Below are 27,335 nucleotides of genomic sequence, written 5' to 3'. Positions count from 1 at the left end.
CTCTGGTTATGGGAGTGTAGGCTGACCATTAACATCATTTGGTATTGATTTTCTCATCTACAAATGGGAATCTGTAAAATGGGAGATATAGTAGTACTTGTGTCATTGTGAGAATTAATTAAGGTAATACAAGTGAAACACTTAGAGCTATATGTGGCATGTGGAAGGTCCTCAATAATTAGTAGCTTTATTGTTGTCATAAGGTTAATTGCCTTGTTTCCAAATAAAAGGAGTCAAAATTAGTGAGAACTTTAAGTGCTCTGGAAGTGGTGAAAGAAGCAGAGGAAGAAAACCGAAGAGGTTTCTTCATCAATGAATGTCACCTTCTAATGAAACTGATGTTTCTCTGATTCCCTTCAGATTGCAACTGGATAAAACATCTGATGCCCTCAGAGCACCCAGTTTCGCTGGTTTTCTTCTATTATGTGTATACTGATGCCATGAAAAAAGGGCTTCTATTTTATAAGTTTTTGGTTAGAAAAAAATATTGATCTTCTGTGAATCAATGGAGTGTCTGCAGTGCTACAGAGCTTGTCAGATTTTGTTGTTTTATTGAAGGGTTTTCCAAATAATCATCTTATATGAGAGTCATGAATTCAATTAGAGCTATAGATTAAATCGCTATCTTTTCCAGAAGTTTAGTTCCGAAATGGGAAAACAATATAAGAGTGTTCTCTGCTTCTTCAGAACACCGGAATACCTGATGTTCACAGGTATTCCAGAGGTCAAGGCTTTAAAGCCCTTAACCATCCAATGGACATCTCATTTCCTCTGAGTTAATCGGGAAGCCACTCTTAGAATATTTGACCAGAGTTCCAACCCAGCTTGACATACTTTGTATAAAATTTTGCCATATATGATTGAGGTAAATATTTTCTTTCAAGAATCTGAAGGAACTCTTAGAAAACAGTCTAAGAAAACTAGGAGAGGCAATTTCAGGTGGGTTTTCATGTGAAATTTTAGTTGAAAAAGTGTGTCTATGGGCAGAGAAAAGAGTGATAACGCTCTAGCCATTTCTCTGCAGCCAAAATTAGAATGACGGCAAACCTTGTCAAAGGTGGAGTATAAATTGGACACAGAAATGATGGGATAAGAATTCAGTTCAAGGAGTCTTAGAGAATTCTGGTGTTTCCTTCTTTTTTTTTTTTTAAACATCTTTATTGGGGTATAATTGCTTTACAATGGTGTGTTAGTTTCTGCTTTATAACAAAGTGAATCAGTTATACATATACATTTGTTCCCATGTCTCTTCTCTCTTGCATCTCCCTCCCTCCCACCCTCCCTATCCCACCCCTCCAGGCAGTCACAAAGCACCGAGCCGATATCCCTGTGCCATGCGGCTGCTTCCCACTAGCTATCTACCTTACGTTTGTTAGTGTATATATGTCCATGCCTCTCTCTTGCCCTGTCACAGCTCACCCTTCCCCCTCCCCATATCCTCAAGTGCGTTCTCCAGTAGGTCTGTGTCTTTATTCCTGTCTTACCCCTAGGTTCTTCATGACATTTTTTTCCTTAAATTCCATATATATGTGTTAGCATACGGTATTTGTCTTTTTCTTTCTGACTTACTTCACTCTGTATGACAGACTCTAGGTCTATCCACCTCATTACAAATAGCTCAATTTCGTCTCTTTTTATGGCTGAGTAATATTCCATTGTATATATGTGCCACATCTTCTTTATCCATTCATCCGATGATGGGCACTTAGGTTGTTTCCATCTCTGGGCTATTGTAAATAGAGCTGCAATGAACATTTTGGTACATGACTCTTTTTGAATTTTGGTTTTCTCAGGGTATATGCCCAGTAGTGGGATTGCTGGGTCATATGGTAGTTCTATTTGTAGTTTTTTAAGGAACCTCCATACTGTTCTCCATAGTGGCTGAACCAATTCACATTCCCACCAGCAGTGCAAGAGTGTTCCCTTTTTTCCACACCCTCTCCAGCATTTACTGTTTCTAGATTTTTTGCTGATGGCCATTCTGACTGGTGTGAGATGATATCTCATTGTAGTTTTGATTTGCATTTCTCTAATGATTAATGATGTTGAGCATTCTTTCATGTGTTTGTTGGCAGTCTGTATATCTTCTTTGGAGAAATGATAGAAGCCTCCTGTAGTGGACACTGTCGTGTGCCACCCAGACCCCCCTTTAGGAATGAAGACGTATTCCCTAGCCGCTGGGATTGCCACCAGCAGGGCTGCGGGAAGATGCTCATCAGCTGTCAGCTCTCTTTCAGAGCTGCCTTGACTGAAAAGCACAGCCTTGCTGATGGCATACCTTTCCTGGGGCAGCGTGCATCCAAAGACTGTTTAATATGGGAGTATAATGGCCCTGCTTCTAGTCCCAACTCAGGTTACCTCTGAAGGGCCTGCCCCTGGTGTGGCCAAGGCCTTCCTGCAGGCTGCCTTGCAGTCAGTCTCTTTCTCCGCCCATCCTGCTTTTCTCCCTACCCTTCCACAGTGTTGATCCCAACAGCACCCTCTCACAAATTGACCAAGTGCTAATCATCTTAGATTCTACTTTCTAGGAAATCCAACTTGTAACACTTACCTTCAGCCTACAGAGTGACAAAGCAAAATAATTCCTTTCTTGCTGCCTACCTTTAGGGGTAAGAATTTTAGCAGTAATTATTAACTAAATGGAAATTCAAAATTGACTATCTAAAGATGACACAAATGTACTGAATCATGAGCCATACAACAATGGCAGCATTGCTGTCAAGTTTAGCAACATTGGAATGTACTTTTGAACACAATTAGGTTACTTTTTCTTTTGCATATACCATAGATGTTTTTCCTTTCTCATCATCAGAAATGGCTAACTTTTGATTTGTGACATGAAGATTGTTTTATAGTCTGCATATTTCAAGTAAATTTCCAATGCAATAAAATAAATGGCATGCCAAATTTTGTGCATAGGTGTTTATGGGCATTTTATCCTGGGGAAATGGTTCGTGCCTTTCATTGGATTCCCAAAGGAGATCATGCCCCCAAAAAGGTTAAGAACAATTGGTGTAAGTAAAATGAGAAGCAGAACTAGGATAATGTACTGAGCCTGTGGAAGGCACTCAAATACTTGCTGAATATCCAGGGGTACTGGGAGTTGATCATGCAGGAGTTTGAGCAGTTCCTGTTGGAGAGGTGGGCTTCTGGCCCAGGGTGGCACCTGCAGCGGTCATCACCTCCACCATACAGGTGCTGGAGAACTCCTTAGAAGGGCGTTCCAGAACACACTTGTATTGACATTGTAAAGATAATCGTTTTGCCTTTTTCCTCCTTTTTGATTCCGCTCTACTTCGGAACCTCCAAACAACTACCTTTACAAGTTTTTTCCATTTTGCTCCTTCACTCATTTTGTAGAATTGAACCTTGGCACTTTTACCGATGACAGTGGCTTTGGATGACGATTCTGTTTTCTCAGCCTGACTCTGCTGCTTCACACGAGTCTATCTCAGACCCTCTAATTCAGTCCTGGAGTCCCCTTCCCTAGCACGGTCCCCAAAAGATATTCCTAACAGGCTTTGTGATCAGGACAGCAGAAATAGAGGAGAATGCAGAGAGAGGTGACCTTGAAATCAAGATGGGGTAGGTAACAGAGTCAAGAAAACAGGGACCACGATAATGACTTGAAAAGATCCCCATGAAGTTGGCCAATTTGGTCATTAGCGATCATACCCAAAGCAGTTTTAAACAGGATGTTGGGGATGGAAACTATGCTTCTTTTTAACGTTTTATTATGGAATATTTCAAGTACAACATGATAAGCCCCCATGTATCCATTACTCACATTTAATATGATCAGCTCATGGCCTTTTTTCATATATACATCCATCCACCACCCCCTGTACTATTTTGAAACAAATTTCATCCATCATATTACATCATCCCTAAATATTTCAGCATGTATCATTAAATGATAAGATCAGTTAAAAATGTATAATTATCATACTGTCAATACACCTAAAATCAATGAATAATAATTTATTTATGTCATCAAAATTCCAGTTAATGCTAACATATAATTGCCATTTTCCACAATTTGCATGAATGTCATAAATTGCTTTCTAAAAGTTTGTTTGACTCAAAAAACATGCATGGGCTTCCCTGGTGGCGCAGTGGAGAGTCCGCCTGCCGATGCAGGGGACATGGGTTCGTGCCCCGGTCTGGGAAGATCCCACATGTCGCGGAGCGGCTGGCCCGTGAGCTATGGCCGCTGAGCCTGCGCGTCCGGAGCCTGTGCTCCACAACGGGAGATGCCACAACAGTGAGAGGCCCACGTACCGCAAAAACAAAACCAAAACCAAAACATCCATGAATTGCGTTTTTTTGCTATTATTAAAATCTATGTTTACTTCCCCTCCCTCCATTTATGTCTTGTTAAGAGAAATTTGTCATTTGTTCTGTAGAGTTTGTCATAGTCTGGCTGTTGCTGGTTCCATCCCTATGCTGTATTTAATTTTATTTTAATTAATTATTTATTTTTTGGACATCTTTATTGGAATATAATTGCTTTACAATTTTTTTATTGATATTTTTAAACTGAAATATAGTTGACATACAATATTATGTTAGTTTCAGGTTTACAGCATAATGATTTGACATTTGCATGCCTTATGAAATTATGACTACAATGAGCCTAGTAACTACACGTAGTTATTACAATATTATTGACTACATTCCATATGCTATATAAATAACTCCCCATGATTTATTTATTTTATAACTGAAAGTTTGTACCTCTGAATCCCCTTCATCTATTTTACCCTCCCCCAACCCCTCCCTCTGGCAACTAGCCATTTGTTCTCTCTATCTATGAGCCTGTTTTTATTTTGTTTTGTATGTTTGTTCATTCCTTTTTTTTTTTTTTTTTTTAGATTTCACATATAAGTGAGATCACAAGAGTATTTATCTTTCTCTGTCTGAGTTATTTCACTTAGCAAAGTACTCTGTAGATCCAAACATGTTCTTGCAAATGTCAAGATTTAATTTTTTATGGCTGAATAATATTCCAATGCATGTATAAATCCCACATCTTTTTTTTATCTATTCATCTGTTGAGGGACACTTAGGTTGCTTCCATATTTTGGCTGTTGTAAATAATACTGCAGTGTACATAGAGGTGCATTTATTTATCTTTTCAAATTCGTGTTTTTGTTTTCTTTGGGTTAATACCCAGAAGTGGAATTATTTGATCATATGGTAGTTCTATTTTTAATTTTTTGAGAAATCTTCAGACTGTTTTTCATAGTGGCTGTACCAATTTCCATTCCCACCAACAGTGCATGAGGGTTCCCTTTTCGTCCACATAATCGCTAATACTTGTTGTTTGTTGTCTTTTTGATAATAGCCATTCTGACAGGTGTGAGTTGGTATCTCATTTTGATTTTGATTTGTATTTCACAGTTGATTAGTGATGTTCTGCCTCTTTTCATGGGTCTGTTGGCCATCTGTATGTCTTCTTTGGGAAAAAAATGTCTATTCAGATCCTCTGCACATTTTTTTAATTGTGTTGTTTGTTTTTTGATGTTGAGTTTATGAGTACTTTGTATATTTTGGATATTAACTCCTTATAGGATATACCATTTGCAAATGTCTTCTCCCATTCAGTATGCTGCCTTTTTCTTTTGTTGATAGTTTCCTTCAGTGTGCAAAACCTTTTTCTTTTGATGTAGTCCCATTGTTTATTTTGCTTTTCTTGCCCTTGCCTGAGAAGACAGATCCTCCAAAATATTGCTAAGACTGTTGTCAAAGAGGATACTGCCTATGTTTTCTTTTTCATTATCTATTAGTTTCTTTTCTTTCTTTTTTTTTTTAATAGATCTTTATTGGAGTATAATTGCTTCACAGTACCATGTTGCACAACACAGTGAATCAGCCATATGCATACCCATGTCCCCATATTCCCTCCCTCTTGAGCCTCCCTCCTATCCCACCCCTCTAGGTCTTCACAAAGCACTGAGCTGATCTCCCTGTGCTATGCTGCTGCTTCCCACCAGCCAACTATTTTACACTCGGTAGTGTATATATGTTGATGCTACTCTCACTTCGCCCCAGCTTTGCCCTCCCACCCCATGTCATCAAGTCCATTCTCTACATCTACCTCTTTATTCCTGCCCTGCAACTAGGTTCATCAGCACCATTTTTTTTTTTTTAGATTCCATATATATGCATTAGCATACAGTATTTGTTTTTCTCTTTCTGACTTATTTCACTCTGTATGACAGTCTCTAGGTCCATCCACCTCACTACAAATAACTCAGTTTTGTTTCTTTTTATGGCTGAGTAATAGTCCATTGTATATATGTGCCACATCTTCTTTATCCATTCATCTGTCGATGGACATTTAGGTTGGTTCCATGTCCTGGCTATTGTAAATCGTGCTGCAGTGAACATTGTGGTAAATGTCTCTTTTTGAATTATGATTTTCTCAGGGTATATGCCCAGTAGTGGGATTGCTGGATCATATGGTAGTTCTATTTTTAGTTTTTTAAGGAACCTCCTTACTGTTTTCCATGGTGGTTGTATCAATTTACATTCCCACCAACAGTGTAGGAGGGTTCCCTTTTCACCACACCCTTTCTAGCATTTATTGTTTCTAGATTTTTGATAATGACCATTCTGACCAGCATGAGGTGATACCTCATTGTAGTTCTGATTTGCATTTCTCAAATAATTAGTGATGTTGAGTATCCTTTCATGTGCCTCTTGGCCATCTGTATGTCTTACTTTGTGAAATGTCTATTTAAGTCTTCTGCCTATTTTTTAACTGGATTGTTTGTTTTTTTGATATTGAGCTCAATGAGCTGTTTGTATATTTTGGAGATTAATCCATTGACTGTTGTTTCATTTGCAAATATTTTCTCCCATTCTGAGGGTTGTCTTTTCGTCTTGTTTATGGTTTCCTTTGCTGTGCAAAAGCTTTTAAGTTTAATTAAGTCCCATTTGTTTATTTTTGTTTTTATTTCTGTTACTCTAGGAGACAGGTCAAAAAAGCTCTTGCTGTGGTTTATGTCAAAGAGTGTTTTTCCTATATTTTCCTCTAAAAGTTTTATAGTGTCTGGTCTTACATTTAAGTCTTTAATCCATTTGGAGTTTATTTTTGTGTATGGTGTTATGTAGTGTTCTAATTTCATTCTTTTACATGTAGCTGTCCAGTTTTCCCAGCATCACTTATTGAAGAGGCTGTCTTTTCTCCATTGTATGTTCTTGCCTCCTTTGTCATATGTTGGGTGCCCATATGTGCGTGGGTTTATCTCTGGGCATTCTATCATGTACCATTAATCTTTATTTCTGTTTTTGTGCCAGTACCATACTGTCTTGATTACTGTAGCTTGTGCTATAGTTTGAAGTCAGGGAGCCTGATTCCTCCAACTCTGTTTTCCTTTCTCAAGATTGCTTTGGCTCTTCAGGGTCTTTTGTGCTTCCATACGAATTGTAAGATTTTTTTGTTCTAATTCTGTGAAGAATGCCATTGGTAGTTTGATAGAGATTGCATTGAATCTGTAGATTGCTTTGGGTAGTATAGTCGTTTTCACAATATTGATTCTTCCAATCCAAGAACATGGTATATTTCTCCATCTGTTTATGTCATCTCTGATTTCTCTCATCAGTGTTTTATAGTTTTCTGAGTACAAGTCTTTTGCCTCCTTAGGCAGGTTTATTCCTAGGTATTTTATTCTTTTTGTTGCAGTGGTAAATGGGAGTGTTTCCTTAATTTCTCTTTCTGATATTTTGTTGTTGGTGTATAGGAATGCCAGAGATTTCTGTGCATTAACTTTGTATCCTGCAACCTTACGAAATTCATTGATTAGTTCTAGTAGTCTTCTGGTGGCATCTTTAGGATTTTCTATGTATAGTATCATGTCATCGGCAATAGTGACAGTTTTACTTCTTCTTTTCCAATTTGTACTCCTGTTATTTCTTTTTCTTCTCTGATTGCTGTGCCTAGGACTTCCGAAACTATGTTGAATAAGAATGGTGAGAGTGGACATCCTTGTCTTGTTCCTGATCCTAGTGGAAATGGTTTCAGTTTTTCACCATTGAGTATGATGCTTGCTGTGGGATTGTCATATATGACCTTTATTATGTTGAGGTAGGTTCCCTCTATGCCCATTTTCTGGAGAGTTTTTATCATTAATATGTGTTGAATATTGTCAAAAGCTTTCACTGCATCTATTGAGATGATCATATGGTTTTTATTCCTTAATTTATTAATGTGGTGTATCACATTGATTGATTTGCATATATTGAGGAATTCTTGCATCCCTGGGATAAATCCTACTTGATCATGGTGTATGATCCTTTTAATGTGCTGTTGGATTCTGTTTGCTAGTATTTTGTTCAGGATATTTGCATCTATGTTCATCAGTGGTATTGGTCTATAATTTTCTTTTTTTGTGATATCTTTTTCTGGTTTTGGTATCAGGGTGATGGTGGCTTCATAGAATGAATTTGGGAGTGTTTCTCCGTCTGCAATTTTTTGGAAGAGTTTGAGAAGAATAGGTGTTAGCTCTTCCCTAAATGTTTGATAGAATTTGCCTGTGAATCCATCTGTTCCTGGACATTTGTTTGTTGGAAGATTTTTAATTACTGTTTCAATTTCATTACTTGTGATAAGTCTGTTTATATTTTCTAATTCTTCCTGGTTCAGTCTTGGAAAATTGTACATTTCCAAGAATTTGTCCATTTCTTCGTGGTTGTCCATTTTATTGGCATGTAGTTGTTTTTAGTAGTCTCTTATAATCCTTTGAATTTCTGCAGTGTCAGTTGTAATTGCTCCTTTTTCATTTCTAATTTTATTGATTTGCATCCTCTCCCTTTTTTTCTTGATGCATCTGGCTAAGAGTTTATCAATTTTGTTTATCTTCTCAAAGAAGCAACTTTTAGTTTTATTGATCTTTGCTTTCGTTTTCTTCATTTCTATTTCATTTATTTCTGCTCTGATCTTTATGATTTCTTTCCTTCTACTGACTTTGGGTTTTCATTGTTCTTCTTTCTCTAGTTGTTTTAAGTGTAGGATTAGATTGTTTATTGAGATTTTTCTTGTTTCTTGAGGTGATATTGAATTGCTATAAACTTCCCTCTTAGAACTGCTTTTGCTGCATCCCATAGGTTTTGGGTGATCGTGTTTTTGTTGTCATTAGTTTCTATGTATTTTTTTATTTCTTCTTTGATTTATTCAGTGATCTCTTGGTTATTTAGTAGTGCACTGTTTAGCTTCTATGTATTTGTGTTTTTTACAGTTTTTTTCCTGTAATTGATTGCCAATCTCATAGCATTGTGGTCAAAAAAGATTCTTGATACGACTTCAATTTTCTTAAATTTTCTGAGGCTTGATTTGTGACCCCAGATGTGATCTATCCTGGAGAATGTTCCATGTGCACTTGAGAAGAAAGTGTATTCTGCTACTTTTGGGTGGAATGTTCTATAAATATCAGTTAGATCTATCTGGTCTAGTGTGTCATTTAAAGCTTGTGTTTGCTTATTTATTTTCTGTTTGGATGATCTGTCCATTGGTGTAAGTGGGGTGTTAAAGTCACCTACTATTATTGTGTTACTGTTGATTTCTCCTTTCATGGTTGTTAGCCTTTGCTTTATGTATTGAGGTGCTCCTATGTTGGGTGCATAAACATTTATAACTGTTACATCTTCTTCTTGGATTGATCCTTTGATCATTATGTTGTGTCCCTCCTTACCTCTTGTAACAGTCTTTATTTTAAAGTTTATTTTATCTGATATGAGTATTGCCACTCCAGCTTTCTTTTGCTTTCCATTTGCATGGAATATCTTTTTCCATCCCTTCACTTTCAGTCTGTATGTGTCCCTAGGTCTGAAATAGGTCTCTTGTAGACAGCATATATATGGGTCTTGTTTTTGTATCCCTTCAGCCAGTCTCTGTCCTTTGGTTGGGGCATTTAATCCATTTACATTCAAGGTTGTTGTCGATATGTATGTTCCTATTACCTTTTTCTTAATTGTTTTGGGTTTGTTTTTGTGGGCCTTTTTCTTCTCTTGTGTTTCCCTTTTAGAGAAATTTCTTTACCTTTTGTTGTAAAGCTGGTTTGGTGGTGCTGAATTCTCTTAGCTTTTTTTTTGTCTGAAAAGCTTTTGACTTCTCCAATGAATCTGAATGAGATCCTTGCTGGGTAGAGTCATCTTGGTCGTAGGTTTTTCTCTTTCATCACTTAAAGTATATCCTGCCTCTCTCTGATGGCCTGCAGAGTTTCCACTGAAAAATCAGCTGATAACCTTCTGGGGATTCCTTTGTATGTTATTTTTTTGTTTTTCCCTTGCTTCTTTTAATATTTTTTTCTTTGAATTTAATTTTTGTTATTTTGATTAATATGTGTCTTGGTGTGTTTTTCCTAGGATTTATCCTGTATGGGACTGTCTGTGTTTCCTGGACTTGGGTGACTATTTCCTTTCCCATGTTAGGGAAGTTTTCCACTGTAATCTCTTCAAATATTTTCTCAGACCCTTTCTTTCTCTCTTCTTCTTCTGGGACACCTATGATTTGAATGTTGGTGCGTTTAGTGTTGTTCCAGAGGTCTCTGAATTGTCTTCAATTCTTTTCATTCTTTTTTCTCTATTCTGCTCCTCAGCAGTTATTCCCACCATTTTGTCTTCCAGCTCACTTATTCTTTCTTCTGTCTCCATTATTCTATTTTTGATTCCTTCCAGTGTAATTTTCATTTCAGTTATTGTGTTGTTCATCTGTTTGTTTGTTTTTTAGTTCTTCTATATCTTTGTTAAACATTTCTTGTATTTTCTCAATCCGTGCTTCCATTCTGTTTCCAAGATTCTGGATCATCTTTACTGTCATTACTCTGAATTCTTTTTCAGGTAGATTGCCTATTTCCTCTTCATTTGTTTGGTCTTGTAGGTTTTTACCTTGCTCCTTCACCTGTGACATAATTTTTTGCTGTCTCTCTTTTTTTTTTTTTATGAGTGGGATTGTGTTCCTGTTTTACTGGTTGTTTGGCCTGAGGCTTCCAGCAATGGAGTTTGTAGGCTATTGGGTAGAGCTGGGTCTTGGTGCTGAGATGAGGAACTCTGTGATACCTCACTCTGATGAATGTTCCCTGGGGTCTGAGGTTCTCTGTTAGTCCAGTGGTTTGGCCTCAGAGCTCCCATTTCAGGAGCTTCCACTTGACCCTGAGCTCACAAATCAAGATCCTGCAAGCCACATGGGGTGGCAAAAAATGAATAAATAAATAAGAAAGTAAGAAATAAAATTAGACTAGGAAGCTAACAGATATGTTAGGAGGAATGTAAAAATAAAATTATAGAAACAACCAAAAAGTACATCAGTACCACAATAGTAAAAAAGAGGAAGAGGGAAAAGAAGAAAAAAAAAAGGAGGAGGGGAAAGGCCTTGGCTGTGGAGAATGGGGCTTAAGCAAGGGTGAGATTTGGGTGGTGGGCGGGGCCAATGCTCAGGACCCACAGGGCCGAAAAGGTCCTGGGGGCTGTGGGGGGTGGGGCTTAGGCTCAAGGAAGAGAAGGGACCCAGGCCTGCCCCCCACCCCTGGTCTGAGAGGGCAGGGGACCTCACCTGGGATCCTAGCAGGATTCCTGGGCTCGAGTGTGTGGGGCAAATGCCCTCCTCTCCTCTCCTGCTCCTCCCATCTGGGGTCTGGGAGGGCCCCTCCTGCCTGCATCATCTGATCTCCCTGGCCTCTCTCCGATGCCTGCGGGACCAATGAAGGGGTGGGGAGTGGGGGCCTTGGAGAGCAGGGGACCGGCCTGGGAGCTCAACAGGCTCCCCGTGTCCGAGTGGGCAGGGCAATCGCCCTCTGCTCCTGCAGGGCCCCTCTCGCCTGCCTCTCCTGATCTCCCCAACCTTCCTCCTATGCCCCCAATGACCCACGTAGCCTGGAGCGGGGTTTGGAGGGCAGGGGATTGGCCTTGGAGCACAGCAGGCTTCCCATGTGGGTGCGGCAATTGCCCTCTGCTCGTCTCCCACTCATCCTGAGGGCCCCTCCTGCCTGCCTCTCCTGATCTCCCCAGCCTCCCTCCAATGCCCCCAGGACCCATGTGGCCTGGATGGGGCTTTGGAAGGGGGGGGAACTGGATTGGGAACTCAACAGGCTCCATGACCTCAGTGGGCCAGGCGATCACCCTCCGCTCCTCTCCTGCTCTTCCTGGAGAGTCCCTCCCACCTGCCTCTCCTGATCTCCCTGGTCTCAGGGGCGCTGATCTTGTCTGGCCTCCACTTCTCCTCCCCCCTCGGTCTCCCTACATCCTACTGGTTCACTCTGGGGTTCCTCCCGTCTCCTTGGGGGTTAGAGTCCCCCACCAGTAGCCAGCAGGCACCCTAGTTGTGGGGAGACGCTAACTCCACGTCTTCCCACACCGCCATCTTGACTCCTCTGCCTGTGTTTTCTTTTAGGACTTTTATTATTTCAGTCTAATATTTAAGTCTTTAATACATTTTGAGTTTATTTTTGTATATGGTGTGAGAAAATAGTCCAGTGTGATTCTTTTGCATGTAGCTATCCAGTTTTCCCTACACTATTTATTGAAGAGGCTTTTTCCCATTGCACATTCTTGCCTCCTTTGTCATAGATTAATTGATCATATAGGTGTGTTTTTATTTCTGGGCTCTCTATGCTGTTCCATTGATCTATGTATCTCTTTTAGTGCCAGTACCATACTGTTTTGATTATTGTAGCTTTCTAGTATAGTTTGAACCAGGGAGTGTGATACCTCCAGTTTTGTTCTTTCTCAAGATTGTTTTGTCTATTTGGGGTCTTTTGTGTTTTCATACAAATTTTAGAATTATTTGTCTTAGTTATGTGAAACATGCCTTTGACATTTTGGTAGGGGTTGCAATGAATCTGTAGATTGCCTTGGGCAGCATGTTAACTTTAACAATATTAATTGTTCCAATCTATGAGCAGATTATATCTTTCCATCTGCTGTCCAGACTTCTGTTTCTTTCATCAGTGTCTTATAGTTTTCAGAGTACAAGTCTTTTACCTATTTTATTCGATTTATTCCTAGGTATTTTATTCTTTTTGAAGCAATTATAAATGGAATTGCTTTCTTAATTTCTCTTTCTAATAGTTTGTTATTAGTGTATAGAAATGTGACAGATTTCTGTATATTAATTTTGCATCCTACAACTTCAGTGAACTCATTTATTAGTTCTAATAGTTTTTTGATAGTGTCTTTAGGATTTTCTATATATAGTATCATGTCATCTGAAAATAGTGAGTTTTACTTCTTCCTTTCCGATTTGGATCCCTTCTATTTATTTTTTTTTTCACGTCTGATTACTATGGCTAGGACTTTCAATACTTAGTTGAATAAAAGTGGTGAGAATGGACATTCTTGTCTTGTTCCTGACCTTAGGGAAAATTCTTTCAGGTTTTCACTGTTCAGTATGATGTTGGCTGTGGGTTCGTCATATATGGTCTTTATTATATTGAGGTATGTTGCCTCTATACCTACTTTGTTGAGAGTTTTTATCATAAATGGATGTCGAATTTTGTCAAAAGATTTTCCCCCATCTATTGAGTGGATCAAGTGATTTTTATTCTTCAGTTTGTTTTAATGTGGTATATCACATGGATTGATTTGCCAGTATTGAACCATCCTTACATCCCTGGGATAAATCCTTCTTGTTCATGGTAGGATTGTTGCATTCAGTTTGCTAATACCTTATTGAAGAATCTACATCTACATCCATCAGTGACATTGGACTTTAATTTTTTTCCTGTGGTATCTTTATCAGGTCTTGGTATCAGTGTGATGCTGCCCTCATAGAATGAGTTTGGAAGCATTCCTCCTTCAATTTTTTGCAACAGTTTGAGAAGGATAGGTGTTAACTCTTCTTTAAATGTTTGGTAAAATTTACTTGTGAAGCCGTCTGGTCCTAGACTTTTATTTGTTGGAAGTTGTGTGCTTCTAATTGAATTTCATTGCTAGTAATTGGTCTGTTCATATTTTCTATCTCTTTCTGTTTCTGTCTTGGTAGAGTGTACATTTTTAGGAATTTGTTCATTTCTTCTAGGTTTTCCATTTTATTGACGTATAATTGTTCATGGTAATCTCATGTGATCCTTTGCATTTCTGTGATGTCAGTTGCAACTTCTCCACTTTCACTTCTGATTATATTTGGGCCCTCTCTTTTTCTTGATGAATCTGGCTAAAGGTTTATCAATTTTATCTTTTCAAAGAAATAGCACTTAGTTTCACTGACCTTTTTAATTTATTTTATTTTTATTTTTTTGTCTCTATTTCACTTATTTCCACTCTGATCTTTATTATTACTTTCCTTCTACTAACTTTGGGTTTTGTTTGTCTTTTCCTAGTTCTTTTAGGTGTAAGTTTCAATTATTTACTTGAAATTTGTCTTGTTTTCTGGGGTAGGCTTGTAGTGTTGCAAACTTTGCTATTCGCAGTGTTTTTGCTATGTACCATAGATTTTGGAACCTGGTGTTTTCATTTTCATTTGTCTCCAAATATTTTTTAATTTCTTCTTTGATTTCTTCAGTGACCCATTGATTGTTTAATAGCATATTGTTTTGTCTCTACGCGTTTGTGATTTTTCTCTTGTGCAATATATCCCCTACATATGAATGAGCTCCATTCTGAGAGCATGTTTGTTAAGTCCAATTTGTTCGTAAGTCCAACAAAGTTAACCTAGGTACCCAATTAACACAATCGTCTATATAGTACTGTACTGTAATCGGTTTATAATTCAAATTTTTACACAAATAATACATAAAAAACCACAAAAAATAAAGAAAACATTTTTCATCTTACAGTACAGTACCTTGCAAACTACAGTAGTACAGTACAACAGCTGGCATACAGGGGCTGGCATGAGTAAACAGGCAAGAAGAGTTACTGACTGGAGGAGGGAGAGGAGGTGGGAGATGGTAGAGCTGCAGGATCATCAGCAATAGGAGACGGAGGGCAAGCTGCCATTTCACTCATGCCTGAGGTTGATGGCACAGGTTCTGGTTCCTTGCTGCATTCAGTTCTATCTACTCTCTTTAAAGAACAATCCAGTGATGTCTGGGTAGGCTCTTTTTTTCTCATCATAGATAACACAGTAGCATGGGATTGCATTCTGAATGGTTGCTGCAACCTTCATGTACCATTTTATGTTTGGATCCTGTGCCTCAAAAACTAACAGTGCCTCCTCAGATAAAGAAAATCCCCTTGCCATTTCCTACATCATGAATCTTTTTGGTTCTTGTTACTTCTTCTTCCTCTTGTCGCTCCACTCTCTCAATTATTTTCACTTTTGTTTCCATTGTTATTGCTTGGCGCTTCTTAGCAGTACCAGCTATATCACCGCTGCTTTTACACTTGTTTCCAGACATCCTGGGCTTGAAATAAAGATACTGTACTACTGTACTCTATACAGTACTGTACGTACACAAAAGCACAACCACTTGTAGAGGATGCACACACATGACAATGTATGCCAGACATGTGAACTAACTTACATGATTGGACACGTGAATGCATGTTCTCATCTCTGAAGGTTTGCAACTTGAAGGTTCGTATGTAGAGGACTTACTGTAGTTAATTTCTAGTCTCATGCTGTTGTGGTTAGGACAGATGCTTGATATAATTTCAATCTTAAGTTTATTGAGACTTGCTTTATGGCCTAGCATGTGATCTATCCTGCAGAATGTTACATGAATGCTTGAAAAGGATTTATATTCTGCTGTTTTTGTGTGGAATATTCTATATATATATCTATTAAGTTCATCTGGTCTAATGTGTTATTTAAGACCAGTGTTTCCTTATTGATTTTCTGTCTGCATAATCTGTTCATTGATGTAAGTGGTGTGTTAAAGTACCCTACTATTATTGTGTTACTATCAGCTCCTCCTTTTTTTTTTCCAGCTCCTCCTTTTATGTTTTAATATTTGCTTTATATATTTACATGCTTCTATGTTGAGTGCACATATATTTGCAATCATATATTCCTGGATTGATTCTTTGGTTGTTACATAATGTTCTTCTTTGTCTCTTGTTATGGTCTTTGTTCTAAAGTCTATTTTGTTTGATATAAGTATTGCTACCCCAGCTTTATTTTCATTTTCATTGCATGGAATATCTCTTTCTATCCTCTCACTTTCTGTCTGTTTCCTTAGATCTGAAGTGAGTCTCTTGTAGGCAGCATATATATGGGTCCTTTTTTTAATTATTATTCATTCAACCACTCTATTTCTTTGATTAGAACATTTATTCCATTTAAAATAATCATTGATAGGTATGTACTTATTGCCATTTTGTTGATTGTTTTCTGGCTGTCATTGTCATTCTTTTTTGTTCTTTTCTTCTTCTTTTACACTTGCACTTTAAGAGTGGAGATTTTGCACATGCCCTTTAAGAGTGGAGTTTCTGTTTCCTATAATCCTCTGGCTTTCCCAAACATAAGCCCTGCTGGTTTTCAAAACCAGGTATTCTGGGGGCTCATCTTCCCAGGGCAGGATCCCTGGCCTGGGGAGTCCAATATGGAGCTCAGACCCCTTCCTCCTTGCTCCTTTGCAATTGATATTCTTCCTCTTTGTGGATTGCCAGCCTTGGGGTGTAGGTCCTGACTATATTCAATGTCTATCCCTCCTACTGCTCTCATTGTGGTTCTCTCTTTATGTCTTTAATTGTGGAAAATCTTTTCTGCTAGTCTTTAGATTGTTTTCATAGATAGTTGCTCTGTAAGTAGTTGTAATTTTGGTTTGTCTGTGGGAGGAGATGAGTTCAGCGTCTTCTTACTCCACCATCTTGGCCACCTCCCCTATGCCGTATTTTAATATGTTCCTCTGTCAATTGTATTTCTTGTAACTTACAGTTGGATCTAAAGTTTTGATCAAGGGAAGCCATATTTTAAGAGTTGAGGAGTGAATGTGAGTTAAGAAAGTGAAGGCAGAAAACTTGACTAGTTTTCCAGAATGTTGTGCAGTGACATGAAGGAAGGAAATAGTTTAATATGGGAAGTTCATACATACTTATTGAATAAGGAGGGGAAAGATCCAGATGATAGAAGTTTAAGGTACAGGAAAGATAGACATTTATGAAGAGAAAGCTTGAAAGTTATGGAGTTAGAATTTAGTGGGTGATTTAGCATGTATTCATTTATTCACCTATTCCAGACTGTGTACCAGACATAGTGCTAGGTGCTGAGGAAATAAAGATAAAAGCAAAACAAACCAAAAAAGGCTTACCCTACATTCAAGGGCTTTATGTGCTAGGAGACAGAGATCACCATGTGAACTAGTAGGGAATTAAGTATTGATAACAACTTTGTAGGCACCTTTCCTGGGAACAGTGGGTGGCTCAAAGGAGAAAGGGGTCCAGTCTTTAATTCTGACTGGTCCACATTCTGTGTGTTAAAGAGATGGCTACCCAGACAAAGGTTGGAGAGGAGAGGAGAAAGTGAGGAGGAAAGTGAGGATGAGAGTGGGGATGACTTAAGGAACCATTGTTCTAAATGGAATCTCTTGTTTAAAAAGAGAGAGACAGAGACAGAGAGAGACAGAGACAGAGACAGAGCTGGACTGGAATGGACCATGATTCAGAAAAGGGAATGCAATAATGAAAGAATAATAAGTCCTGGAACAGGGGGCCTATTTATAGCCATTTACCTTCTTGGAATGCCTGATATGATACTAGGTTGGCACCTCTATACTACTCTTATTTTTAAGAATTGGCCTGGATCCTAATTTTGTTCTGGCATCTGGGAGTAGTTGTTAATTGAAGATATGGATTCCTGGATGTGGCTATGGCCAAGTGAAATAAGATAGAGTATATTTTTCTTTCATTTTCTAAACTTCTGAACCTTAAACATCATTTGATTCTCTCTTCCTTTACTTCACAATCTATCAGTTGATGTGTTTTGTCATTTTTACCTCTAAAAGCAGTGACTTTTAAACTTTTTAAACTGCAAACCACAGTTGGAAATATTTCCCATCACAATCCAGTACAAACACATTTGTATGTGTGAACATCTATATGCCTGAAAAAAATTCATAGAGTGATGTTGACTCTTATTAGGGGTGATGCCCTCTGATATTTTATTTTCTACTTCATTTTTCAAAAATGTTAATAGCAAGCCATTTATGTCACTTCAACACCCATTAATAGGTTTTGACAGTGGTTTGAAAAACACTATTCCCATATTTCTCCTTCCTCTCCATACTGGTACTTTTTATTAGCTCTATGATCTGTACACCTCCAAAATCTCCTACTCTTTTTCCAAAATGTTATTGCTTTTTAAATGTACATTTCTTATTAGGTCACTTTCTTTAACACAGAAGATTCCTGAATAGAGCTAAGTATGTTAGTCCTTCATAATCTGAACCCCATCACCATTTTCAACCTAACTTCACAGTGCTTTCTTTCCCAATCACTGTGCTATAGCCAAATTAACTTATAATTTGTACCCCAACAAGAACAATTATTTTTAAAATTTCTTTAATGTTTGTTTTTAAAGTTAAAAAAGCCAAGTATGCAAGTTAAGAAGTGAAACAATCCAAATATATTTAAAGAAAGGGTGAATAACCTTCCCTCAATTCCCTTCCATTCCCATCCTCTTGAAGTGACCAGTTGCTAACAGCTTGGGTTGTATGCTTTCTTAACTTTCTCCATCCTTTTCTAAATATATATATATTATTTCTTAGGTTCTGGTTTTATTTTCAAAAAATGGTATAGTATACAAAAAAGCAAGTCTAACTTGCTTTTTTACTTGAAAATGCATATCCCTTCAGGTTTATAGATATAGCTCTATCTTATTCTTTTTAGAAGCAGCATGCAATTTTTTACAGTCCGTGATCTATCCATATATTCCTCAGATGATCAAGTAGATTCCATTTTACCTTTACCAAAAGGATGCAGTAGCAGTTCTCACGTAGTAATCTTTTTTTCTTCTTCTTCTTCAATAGGATGCATTCTCAAAAGTGGAATTGTTGGTCACAGCATCTTCAAACTTCAGAGTTTGTTTTAATAAATACTACCAATTTATGCTTCCAAGATGTTGTGGCATTTTTCTTCTTCCACCATCATCATTTGTGAATTTTCATTTCTTTACAACTCTACCAGCACTGTCTGTTACACCTTGCACACCCATTTTTTTTTCAATTTCTTTGGTTTGCTGGTAATGATGCATTGCTTTTTGTAAGTTATTGGCCATTTGGATTCCCTTCTCTGCCAATTTCCCACTCATATTCTTTGAACAATTTTCTATTGGATTACTTGTCTTTTTCTAATCAATAAATGGTGCTTTGATTATTTAGGATTATTAACCCAATTTCTGTCCAACATTTTCCCAGTCTATTATCTTTGACTTTAGTTATGCTGTCTTTTGCTATACAATAATTTAAAACTTTTATGTAGTCAATTATGTTAATCTTTTCCTTTACACCTTTTGAGTTTCCTGTTTTGCCTAGGAAAATAATACTGAGTCAAAACTTGTACAATTTGTATCCTAGTTTTCTTTTTTAATATTTTTAAAATAAGTTATGCTTGAATTATTAATCCATCTGGAATTAATTTTTGTGTAGTGTACAAGCAAAATTGTACTTTTTTTCCAGCCAATTATACTTGCACTGTTTCTTAAGTAAACTCTACTTTCTCCACTGAATTGAAATGTCACCTTTGTCATAAATTAATATCCATTTATACTTGGATTTATTTTTGGTCTTCCTTTTCTCTTTCACTAATTTCTGTGTTTATTCCTATGCCAAAAGCTCACCATTTTAATTAAAGTAATCTGATATTAACTTTTATTATCTGGAAAATCAAGTCCTGCCTTAGTCTTCAATTCAAAATTTTGAGGGATATTCTTGAACGTTTTAAAATTTCATATGACTTCTGAAGTAATTTTACCTAGATCATCACTCCCATTCAAGATACCTTGCTTTGAATTACATTATTATATATGTTAGGATGTAAAATTTTTTTTTTTGCAGTACGTGGGCCTCTCACTGTTGTGGTCTCTCCCGTTGCGGAGCACAGGCTCCGGACACGCAGGCTCAGCGGCCATGGCTCACGGGCCCAGCTGCTCCACGGCATGTGGGATCCTCCCGGACCGGGGCACGAACCCGTGTCCCCTGCATTGGCAGGCGGACTCTCAGTATGTACATAGAGGGCTTCCCTGGTGGCACAGTGGTTGAGAGTCCGCCGCCGATGCAGGGGACACAGGTTCGTGCCCTGGTCTAGGAAGATCCCACATGCCGTGGAGCGGCTGGGCCCATGAGCCATGGCCGCTGAGCCTGCGCATCCGGAGCCTGTGCTCTGCAATGGGAGAGACCACAGCAGTGAGAAGCCCGCGTACCACAAAAAAAAAAAAAAGCAAATAAATATATCATGTGAATTAAATATAGTCTACAAGCATGAATTTATAGCTTTAAATTTATAGCTTTAAATGATTTTATTCTGAAAAAAGTAGGAAAATAAATTATTTAGTTGCAGTAATGAAAAAATAACAAAATAAACAGAAAATACTGGGATGATAGTAATTCATACAGACTGAAGTTAAAGAAATAAAAATAATGAAATTGAAGTCTGCTTTTTGAAAACACTAATAAAACAGAGAAACTTTTGCTATGCCTGATTTTTTGAAAAGGGAGTTAAAACAAAGATATGCCACATTAGCTATGAAGAGATAGAACCACATATATGGAAGAAATATGCTTACGAAAACATTTTTTTTTTTGGTAAATCTAAACTAATACATTTGAAAAATTAGAAGAAATGAATGATTTTCCAGCAAAATATGAACTGAAAACATGGACTAAAGAAGAAACTAAGACCCTGAGAAGACCAAAAACCATAAAGCAGTTAAAAAGATAAATAAAAGTTTGTATTTTAAAAAGCATTAGTACTTCCAAGGGCAACCAAGATGGAGTAAGCCCACTGTAGCCTGTCTCTGTCACTGATACAAGAGAAACTCTGCACAAAATACAACAAGTCACCATTTGGAACTCTGAAAAGTAAATAAAAGCAAGAAGGTTGGAAAGGAAGGTCAAAAGTTAAGAAGCGAATTACACAGGAGTGTGAGTCCCATTTTTTTTTTTTTTCTCTTTTCTCTCATGGCTTTAACTTGATGATCATCCCCCAGTCATGATTCTGTAGCTGCAGAGTTTTGGGAAGAAAGAATGGAACCATCTCACCTTCCTGACAATAAAACCAGGAAAAGGAACCAATGGCAGCCAAAGAGTGTGGAGGTAAATTTTTCAGGATTTTTTCCCTTTTTTCATCCCTCTCCTGACAGCAGCCCCAGTTGTGGAACTATGGGAATAGAAGGTACAGATTGCTAAAACTCAGAGAAACCCAGTCTTTCTGTCCATAGGAACTGGGGAAACAGACCCCTGTAGTCTGAAAAGTGTGGAGTAAAGTCCCGGTTATTTTTTTTTCCTATTTTAATCTTTCTGTTTTGACCACAGGCAGGCTCTAGTCAAGGAGCTGCAGCTGCAGTTCTGAGAGAAACTATCTTTTTAGTCAGAGGATAGATAAAAGAGGCCCCTGAGAGGTTTAGTGTGGTGGGATCCCAGAAAGGAAAAATTTGGAAAAGGGGACTCCCTAATTCTGTGTATAAATGCAAGCATTCTGGGCTCACATCTGAGCTCAACATGCTTGGAACAGATCCAAAAGAACAAAACAAAGGCTTTGAGGATTGCACTACTAGATATACCACTGTCCAATTCCCAGACTAGCCCCTGAGTGGCTCACACATGTACCAAAGCAGCATAGCAAAAGCTTTGAAACCTAAACTGACATTGGGACCAGCACCCAAAAAGGAGATAGAACTTGCAGTCTGAGACTAACCAGATTCATTGTCTCCTAAAACAAGAAAAAAACCAACATTCTCCCAGGACCCAGAGTTTCACAACATAATAATCAAAATGTCCAGGATAAAATTCAAAATTACCTGACATATAAAGAATAAGGAAAATGTGACCATTTCTCAAGTAAAAAACAACCAGTAAATGCCAACTCTAAGTTGAGATATTGGAATAGTCAAAGATTTTAGAGAAACTATTATACCTATGCTAGATGGGGTAAAGACAGTTGAAATGAATGGAAAGATTCTAAGAAGGAGAGGGAAGAGAAATTGTGCAGGAAAAGAAAAAAAATTGAAGAGAAAAGACACCAGACTAGGTTGCTCTGTCTTTAAAGAAATAATAATTCCTAAAACTTTTAAATTGTTTCACATTATACAAAAAGTTAATTTCTTCTATTCATTTTATGATTTGGCTTAACATTAATATCAAAACCTAAATTTTAAAAAGGGAAAAATTGACCAATTTCATTTGTAAATGCAAGATTTTCAAATCTTTAAAGCAATTTCATTAGCAAATCAAATCTAATAGTGTACTAAAAGCATAATGCACCATTACAAAGTCAAGTTTATTCCAGTAATTTAAGAATTGTTTAACATAAGGAAATCTATTAACATATATGACACTACCTCAAAATTTTAAAGGAGAAAAACTGCTATGAATACATCACTAAATGCAAAAAAAATCATCTGGTAAATATAACAGCATTCAAATTATACATTCAATAATACTACAAAAAACTTAAGCATCTACTAGGGAAAAGGTATATGTAAAATAATGCTAATTAAACAGAGGGATAGACTGGGAAATGCAGAGGATTGAATATTGACCTAGAGACCTTCACAGTTTCAAATTGAACTATTGGCATTACAATACAAAAGTCTGGTGGACACCACAAAGGAAAGAGACCAATTGAATAGAACCTTGTATCAAAGTCAGTTTCAAAAGAATTTTAATGTTAATCTTTCGCTCATACATGGACCATCAGATATTTTTGACATCAATTTTTCCTAGGTGTTAGTATCATTTGCTTGAGAACTTTTTCATAATTTTGATTTTTCTACCTTTAAAAGCCAAGCCCAACTGTTGATTTGAACAACACTGTAGCACAAATGGACCTAACAGATATATATAGAACTTTCCACCTAAGCAGAAGTTTACCCATTCTTCTCAAGCACATGAAGAACATTCTTCAGGATAGATCACATGTTAGGTTACAAAACAACTCTTAAGAAATTTAACAAGATCAAAATTATTCAAAGTATCTTTCCTGACCACAGTGGAATGAAACTAGAAGTTGATAACAGTAAGAAAATGGGAAGACTCACAAATACATGGAAACCAAACAATAACCTTCGGATCAATGAGGATATCTAAAGGAAAAGTATCTCAAGACAAAACAAAAACACTACATACGCAAAATTGTGGGATGCAGCAAAAGCAGTACTAAGAGGGAAATTTATAGCAATAAATACCTACATTTTAAAAAAGAAAGATCTCAAATAAACAACCCAACTTTACATTGCATCTGTTTGTAGATAACATGATATCATATGTAGAAAACCCTAAAGACTTCACCAAAAACTGTTAGAACTAATAAATTCAGTAAAGTTGAAGGATACCAAATCGACAGGCAAAAATCATTTGCATTCCTATACTCAAACAACAAGCTATCCAAAAAGGAAATTAAGAAGCAATCCATTCACAATAGCAACAAAAAGAATAAACTACTTAAGAGTAAGTTAAACCAAAGAAGTAAAAGACTTGTATGCTGAAAATTATAAAATATTGGTGAGGGAAATTAAAGAAGACAGATAAGTGGAAGCCATCCCATGTTCATGAATTGGAAACATTAATATTTTTAAAATGTCCATACTACTCAATGTGACCTACAGATTCAATGAAACCCCTATCAAAATCCCAATGGCGTTCTTTACAGAAATAGAAAAAACAATCCTAAAATTCATAGTTCATTTATATACTCAGTTTCAGTTATTCAAGATGAATAATTTCTGAAGAGCTAATGTACAGCAGTGTGACTATAGTTAACAATACTGACTATATGGTGTATTTGAAATTTGCTAAGAGGGAGCCCTTACTTGTTTTCATCACAAAATAAAAGAGAAAAGAAAATGGTAACTGTGTGTGGTGATGGTGATCTTAATTAGCTTGATTGTGGTGATATTTCACAATGCATAAGTGTATGGAGACATCAAGTCATACACCTTAGATATTAAAAAAAATTGTCAGTTATACTTCAATAAAGATGGGGGGGGGGAGCCAAGCCCAGTAACAAAACATGAAATTTCTAGATTGACCCCTTTGACAAGAGCTGTTTAAGTAATACAGAATCTGCTTTGCCAATTCACTTTCTGAAAATCTTGCCAAGTGCTCCTGGTTATATGTAGTGTTTTTAATACATCTCATTAAGGGGGATTTCTGATATGTTTCAGGTCTTAGTTAACCTGCATAACATGGAACTGTTTTTGTATTGTTGTTGTTAATAATTAATAGAAGAGAGAACACATAGCCTAACATGTTTGCTCTAAAGCAGAGATTTAATAATGTAAATATAATTTGCTATATTTTAAAATATTTATATGTTCAAATAAGTAAAGAAGAAGATAAACAAGTAAGCCCTGTACTGATTTACTGAATGTTAAATCCTATTAGAATAAAAAGAGTAAAAAGATCATTAGAGTTTCCTGGCAGAGATGTATCTTCCCCCATAAAAAAGGGCAGGGGAGGTAGGAGAAACTTTATTGTTTTTCTTCTCTCCCTTTTTTTTTTTTTTGGTTGTTTGTTGTTGCTTTTGTTGCTTAATTGTCTTGGTAAAGTCCTGAGGTGAACCAGGTTGGCAGGCATCCTGGTGGAGAGGGGTGAGGGGAGCCCAGAAGAGAATGCTCTACATCTTTTCATCTACAGAGGGACTTGTGTGTAGGAACTGGCTGGCTTCCCAAATACCCAGGAACTAGCTGGATGCTGTGAAGTTGCCAGCATGATGTTTAATAACCAAGAGCAGTCTGCGTACGTCTTGACTTATATAATTCAGTTCATTTCCAAGATGATTTTGACTATAATTCTCATACTTATTAAGGTATACTTCCTCTGATCTGAGCTACAGTGCCAAGAAAGACCTGCTCACGTCCTCTCCCCGAACATGTGTGATAGGGCTTCAGTATCAGAGTGTCATAGGAGCTCTGTATCTTTTTTTTTTTTTGCGGTACGCGGGCCTCTCACTGTTGTGGCCTCTCCCGTTGCGGAGCACAGGCTCCGGACGCGCAGGCTCAGCGGCCATGGCTTACGAGCCCAGCCGCTCCGCGGCATGTGGGATCTTCCCGGACCAGGGCACGAACCCATGTCCCCTGCATCAACAGGCGGACTCCCAACCAGTGCGCCACCAGGGAAGCCCGGAACTCTGTATTTTTGTTTGTTTGTTTCATGTGGCATTATTAGAAGATTGGATAATATTATCATTCTCTTTAGCTCCTATTCCTAAATAGCTGGGATTGAAGCTAGCTAGAGATGATCAGTAGAGTCATCGTTCTGGAAAAGTCCTTTCACCATCTCTCTCTGTATTAAATGAAACATTAGCCATTATAATAGTGAACACCTTGTAAAATTCTTAATAGACAACTGAATAACTATGGTCACCCTCACTATCTAACTCATGTCCCCCTCCATTTTCTTTTTGCTATCATCATAGCCAAGCTCTTTTATAGGAGTTGTATGTATTTGCTAACTCCATTTCCTGACTTGCCAGTCATTCCAGATACTTAGAGATTCTAGCTGTGATTACCAGTGGCCTTTATATTGCAAATCTGGGACACTTTTCACCCTTGACCACTTCATTATATGACCTTGAGGATCACTGACATCATGATGAAGTAGAAATTTTTCAGTCTTTGAAATGTGGCAGGACTAGGTTTGAATTAGAGGTGTCTTAATTCCAGAGTGACCTTGAACAAGATATTTTACCTTTTTTGGTAGTTCAGTTTCCTTGACTGGAAGATGAGTACAATATAATGATAACTAACTTTCGGGATTATGGACAGTGTGTGTAGGTTTAGCACAGTTCCTGGCATGTACTAGCTGTACAATACTCTTTCTTCCCTTCTTGAAACCCTTGTCACATATTCTATTAGTTCTTCCACTTCTCGGATGATTCTTCATCTGTGTTAAGTAATGGTGTTGCCCTAGGCTTCTATGTTCTTCTCGTTACACACTCACACTAAATGTTCTCTCTGCTCTCATGCTTTAACCACCAACTTTGTTTCTAAGAATTCTCAAAAGTATGTTTCCAATTCCCATCTTATCCCCAAGATTTAGAACTGAAAATCTCCACCTGAATATCCCATAGGCACCTCTAACCTAGAGCATCCAAACTGAATGTATCACCTTCCGTGACACCTGTTCCTCTTTATTCTTGATCGCTTTGTAGGGTAGTGGACACGACCACTAGCTACACTATGAACAAAGGTAGAAATTTGTAGGTCATTGGCATTGCTTCCCCTCAACTCTACCATCATATAAATCATTCAGTTCCAATAATACGTCTCCCCAATATTTTTCAGATCTCTCCCTTTTCTCTTAAAAACCCTTATATCTTCTTTTCACTAGTCTAGGTCCTTATCCCTCAACTGGACCACAGCTATGGTCACTTTAATGGTGTTTCTACCCCATGTTTGTCTCTCTTAATTCTATCCTTTACAAAGTCCATCAGGATTATCTATCTAAAATAGATGGCAAAGTTCCTCTTTTTCTTAAATGTTGTAAGTGGCTTTCTGCTTGTACATTGATACAGACACCATTTACTTCTATCTTGCATCCCTTTGCAAAGGCCGTTTTGTTTGTCATTCTCAGTTTACCTGAATGACTTCCATTCCTTCTTCAATATTTAATTCCATGATCACCTGAAGTAAGTCATCATTGACTTTCACAATCTACTTCCTCTGTGCCTCCCAATCTTTTCTTATACTTCCCTAAAGGCCTTCAAATAAATCTATTGCATCATGCACCTGTTAGATGATGAGCTCTGTGAGGGCAGGGAACGTATCTCATTCATCTGTATTCTCAGCACTTGGCAGAATTTGGCCCACATGAGGGACCATAAGATGTTTATTGACACGAATTGAACTAACCCCATCTGTCCAATCCATGTCTAGAACCATTTCACAAAGCCATTAGTCAATAAGATGATACTAAGTAGTTTGACTCAGAATAAAAATTTCTGTTTCCAAGTATTTTTTGACTCCTTATATCAGATTGTCATAAAATAGAAGGTTACATCTCTTCCTTTTTCAAGTTCCTTATTCTTGGCTTCTCATCAACATTCACTTATGCTGACATGAGCAAGCAATTTCTTTCTCCATATTCATTCTGTCGCTCTCTAACATTCTAATTATGTGTATATCATCCTATTTTTCCTAAACTTGCCTAGGAATTGGATGGAAATGGAAACAAGACAGTCTTTCCTACTGAAATCTGACTTTGGGTCCACCATTCTGCACGTTGGAATAGAAAACTGAG

Source organism: Globicephala melas, chromosome 17 (genome assembly GCF_963455315.2).
Source record: "Globicephala melas chromosome 17, mGloMel1.2, whole genome shotgun sequence".
Lineage (NCBI taxonomy): Eukaryota > Metazoa > Chordata > Mammalia > Artiodactyla > Delphinidae > Globicephala > Globicephala melas.
Note: the sequence above shows the minus strand (reverse complement) of the source record.